Source organism: Choristoneura fumiferana, unplaced genomic scaffold, assembly GCF_025370935.1.
Source record: "Choristoneura fumiferana unplaced genomic scaffold, NRCan_CFum_1 Sck3bRy_57;HRSCAF=227_pilon, whole genome shotgun sequence".
Taxonomy (NCBI): Eukaryota; Metazoa; Arthropoda; class Insecta; order Lepidoptera; family Tortricidae; genus Choristoneura; species Choristoneura fumiferana.
This window is the reverse complement of record NW_027413043.1, coordinates 31,617-36,648: the sequence shown is the minus strand read 5'-3', so window position 1 is coordinate 36,648 and position 5,032 is coordinate 31,617. Positions and strand designations below refer to the sequence as shown.

At 39.4% G+C, this 5,032-nt stretch overlaps 1 long non-coding RNA gene across 1 annotated transcript; it reads left to right on the top strand.

Moving 5' to 3' along the window:
• Window positions 1-4,931, top strand: LOC141445212 (uncharacterized). The gene is made up of 2 exons (XR_012453297.1): window positions 1-4,253; window positions 4,339-4,931. It is a non-coding gene; the product is annotated as an uncharacterized lncRNA (long non-coding RNA).
• The last annotated feature ends 101 nt before the right edge of the window (window positions 4,932-5,032 follow it).

Here is a 5,032-nt window from a genome sequence, read left to right as displayed (position 1 = left end):
CGAGGTTCGTTTCATTCAACCACGATGTACTTTGTCATCTGAACAAGAATCTCAACTGCAAACCGTGATCGATGAGTTCAAGGAGATATCTTCGGATGTTAAGGGATTAGGATGTACCACCTGGCTTTCTCATAAGATAGAAACAGTTGGATCACCGATTCGACAACGCGCTTATCCTACGTCACCTGTTAAACTCAAATTACTCAATGAAGAGATTGATAAAATGTTAGAGATGGGAGTTATTCGTCCGTCCCATTCGCCGTGGGCTAGTCCAGTGGTCATGGTAACCAAGAAGGATGGTTCCGTGAGATTTTGTGTAGACAGTAGGAAATTAAACGCTGTAACTGTACGTGACTCGTATCCCTTACCCCGCATTCAGGAAATTCTGGATAATTTACGCGGAGCGAAATATTTGACTTCCTTAGATTTTAGAAGTGCCTTTTGGCAGATTCCCTTGGCGGATCGTTCCAGTTGCGAAAAGACGGCTTTTATAGTTCCGCAACGCGGTTTATTCGAGTTCGTGCGCATGCCCTTTGGGCTGACCAACGCCGCATCCGAAATGCAAAGGCTGACTGATAAAATCGTTAATTTTGAATTTACTCCAGAATCTGAGGACTTCGTATTCGGCTATGTAGACGATCTGATCCTGGTTTCTCGTGACTTCCAGAGTCATCTCCGCTTGTTACGTAAAGTATTAGAAAGGCTTACTCAAGCTGGTCTCACAGTTAACTTGAAAAAGTGCGAATTTTGTAAACCAGAGCTCAGATATCTTGGTTATATAGTAAATGAGAATGGTCTACAAACCGACCCCAAGAAGCTAGAATCTATCAGGGATTATCCGACCCCAACTTCTGCCAAATCACTTCGTGCGTTTATAGGAATGTGCTCATATTATAGGCGCTTCGTCAATAATTTTTCATCGATAATTGCTCCTATGACTGCTCTTTTAGGGAAGAAAAAAGGTCGTGATATCATCGATTGGAATGAGGCTGCTTCTGCTGCGTTTATCAACCTCAAAAAGGCTCTGATGGATTCGCCCGTTATGGCATGTCCCGATTTCACTAAGCCTTTTATTCTTCAATGCGACGCTTCGTCAGTTGGTCTTGGCTCAGTACTAGCACAGTCGTTAGATGGCGTTGAACATCCAATTGCGTATTATTCACGTCTCTTCACAAAGTCTGAGCGCAATTATAGCACAACTGAGCGTGAACTTCTCGCTGTTTTAGAATCTATTAAACATTTCCGTGGATATCTCGATGGTATGAAATTTACCATTGTGACCGACCATATAGCGTTGAAGTGGTTACTTACCCTTGATAACCCCACTGGGCGACTAGCACGTTGGGCAACCCTTATATCTCAATATAACTTCGAAGTTCAACACAAACCGGGTACTTTGAATGTCGTTCCGGACGCTTTGTCTCGTCAGCACATTAATCTTATTTCATTTGATCAAGGGCCGGACTCTACTTCAGATCAATGGTATAGAAAAATTTATCGCGGTGTTTTAGAAACTCCTCAAATGTTTCAAGCTTACAGTATAAATGATGGTGTTCTTGTACGCAGGATGCCTGTCGATAATCCTTTAAGACCTAATCAGTGGCGTATTGTTTTGCCTACTGAGAAGACAGCAGATGCGATCAACGAGTTACATGATTCGTTCCCTAATATCCATCCCGGTGTGATGAAGACCTATCTCAAGGCTAGGGAATTATATTACTGGCCTAATATGTTTCGAGATATTTCATCAGTTATTTCTGGTTGTGCTGTTTGTAAAGCTTACAAGATTGCGAATACCCAGCCACGCGGTCAGATGTTATATCCAAGGCAAGTTTCCGCTCCTATGGATTTACTATCGATCGACCTTATCGGCCCACTCCCTGTTGCATTCTATGGCTATCGTTATATCCTTTCTATGGTCGATGTCTTTTCAAAGTTTGTTTGGTTAGTCCCCTTGAAAAGATTCGACGCTGCCTCAATTTCTTCGGCGTTAGAATCAGAGGTTTTCCTGCGTTACGGTAGGCCTGCTCACGTTTTATGCGATAACGCCAGTGTTTTTCAGAGTGTTGCTTTCAGGAGATTTTTGGCATCATACGGTATACCCGAACCTTGCTTCACACCATATTATAGTCCAAACGCAAGCGTTGTTGAACGTTACAATCAATCCGTGGTAGTGGCGTTAAGTATCTTGGTCGATAACGATCGCCGTTCTTGGGCTAGATGTCTTCCTAAGGTCGCCTTATATCTCAACTCTTGTATCAATTTAGCTACAGGGTATACGCCTAATTTCCTAATATACGGACGTGAAGTCGATATGGTTAACCCACGTTCAAACGTTCAGACTAGAGACTCAAGTTTAGTTGACAGTCGGGACGAACGTGCAACTAATCTAATGACTCTACGTGAGATTTACGCTAAAGTTGAAGACGCTCTCGTTTTAGGATTTCAGCGCAATGCCAGACGTTATAATTCGCGTAGGAATTCTATTAGATTAAATGTTGGCGATATTGTATGGCGGAGAAATTTCTCTCGTTCAAATCCAGATACCCATGGTGGTGGTAAATTCGCTCCACGATTTATATGTTGTCGTGTTTCAAACGTTATTTCCCCACAGGTTTACGAATTATCGGATATGGACTCGCCCTGTATTGGGAGGTATCACATCAAGGATATCTTGAAATAATTCGAACTACCTCTGCGGTTTTCTAAATTGGCCTTTTCTAAATTCTAATTTGGCATTCTATCTGCCCTGTTGTTTTAGCGGGTTCAATTCGGTTAGTTTCTCCCTGATATACATTTTTTTAGGTTATTATAATGTCGTTTTATTAAATTTTGTAACAGTGTTGGTGCATTTTGGGTACTATGATTCAGGTATATTATTCTTTCCTTAGATCTGTGAACACCCTTTGTACGTTTCAGTTTTTTTATTTATATCTACTTTATATCTTTATGTATGTTTGTGTGTTCATCAGTTGTGTCCAATATATGCAACTTACATTTTCTTTGATCTAGGCGTAAAAAAGGATACACCCAATTACGGCCCTGCACTGTTCTACGCCGATGGGCTGGCGTAGTTCAATTGTTTTTGTGGTCGAAACAAATTATTAATTTTTAAAAATTTCGAACGTAGTTTCCGTGTTCCCCTATCGTTTTAGCAAGGTGTCTAAAGCCTAGGTGTTTGGATGTACATAGTAGTTTGTAAACTTATTCTATCGCTGTTTGACTTTTCGTCGAGTTTCAGTGAATCTAGACCTTGTTGTATTATAGTTTGTTATTTAATTATTGATTCTGTCTGATAATTATTGTCTGTGTTAGGTTTGTTGTCTTGTGAGTTAGCTTTTAGTGTTGTAAAAAAGGTTTTTAGCTGGGGGTATAGTTGTGGGGACAATCAACGGTTAGGCAGTGGGTCGTAAAGCTGCTCTAATCAGTGATTAGTTCTACACTGGTGTATAGTTTTTAGGTAGGTTTCTTTTAGGTTTAGTCTTGGTTTCTGTTGACACCAAATAGGATTAGTGGACTCTTTCGGGTTGTATATTAGCGGTTGCTATATTAGTGAATAAGTTAGTTTTTCGTTTGGCTAAGGTAGTCTCAGTGTTATCGTGGTTTCTGTTTGTCTTTCACATTAGGGTTGTCACCTAGTCGTTTTAAGTTTCGTCGTACTTGGTTTAGGGTTTACTTATCGTTTGTACGGTAGGGTAGTATTAGGGTTGTCGTCGTTCTTTTTGGTTGTTTTAGTTTTTATTTAATGCTTCAAATTTTAGCTTTAGGCGTTAATTTCGGTATGGTGGTTTTCGGTTAGAATTATTATACAGTCTGATTCTTTTGGTTGGTTTAAAGTTTTTTATTTTAGTAGGGGGATAACTGCAGCATAAATCTGCTGCATGCAATCTAACCTTCTTTTTTGAAATTGAGTGTTAACCTATTTTTGCTTATACGTTTTGGTCGTTTAGTTGCGGTTCACTTCTTGATTTTTTTTAAAGGTTTGAATTGGTATCCTGGAAACGTGGAACAGAGGACGCGAAAATTTGGTTTGTCAAATGTGTTTTCCCGTGGATGATTTTTGGCAATAGTGCCTTGGATTAATATTTTGGTTTAATATTCCTGGGATTTCTTTTATGTGACAATTATAATGGTGTTCTAAAGTGTTAATTATTATAACCTGGCGAATTGATTGTTTCTCCAACTGCTGCGAGCTGGTGGCTCGTAGTCGCCTCCCTTTTATTAAAAGCCGGATCTGTTTTTGCCAGTTTCGGGTAAGTTTTTTCTGTTTTGTAGCGAATTTAGGTTTTGTTAGGGCTCATGGTTTGAATGAATTCTTAGTCTCTTTTATCTTTTCAGCTCCCACCTTACGGTGTGGATTTTTGTGGACATCGTACTGCGCTCCGCACACGATTGTGGGCATAATTTGTCATCGCTTCGGTGTCGGGATTGTTGCCTGCATCCAGTGACAGGGGAACCGCTCCACACCAACAACAAAGACCACGTGAAGATTGTCACAAACTTTTGGAGTTTCTTACTAAAAACTTTATTTTTTGGCTTATAACGGCGAACTATTTTAAAATTTCAGTAGTTTCACATTTTTTTTAAAAGTATTCTATGTTTTTCTAACTTTTCGCTTCAGTTTTATATCGTAGTCTTAAGCAAACACGTTCGGAACTCTTTTCTACTGTTAATAGAATTTTATGCGCATAAGATCCTACTTGGTGTTACGCTCTAAAGTATCGCGAATTATTTAGTAATTTCGAAAACTACTTGCATAGTTTATTTGCCCATTCCATATATATTTTGTACTATATTTTTCAAAATTCTAAAAGCCCACGAAGGCCTCCATGATTTCGGTAATCTTTTGGCAAAACAATATGACGACCCGTTAATACTACTCTGTTATTTCATCGGCTGATTTTTTTTACATTAAATCTTTATTAATCATATCTCAAAATTATACGTTTCATTTATAGTGCATTGCACATAAGTGTTGTGTTGTGGGGCTTGCCCGAGGTTCATTGAATTTTGGGTAAGCTTCGCTACAAAC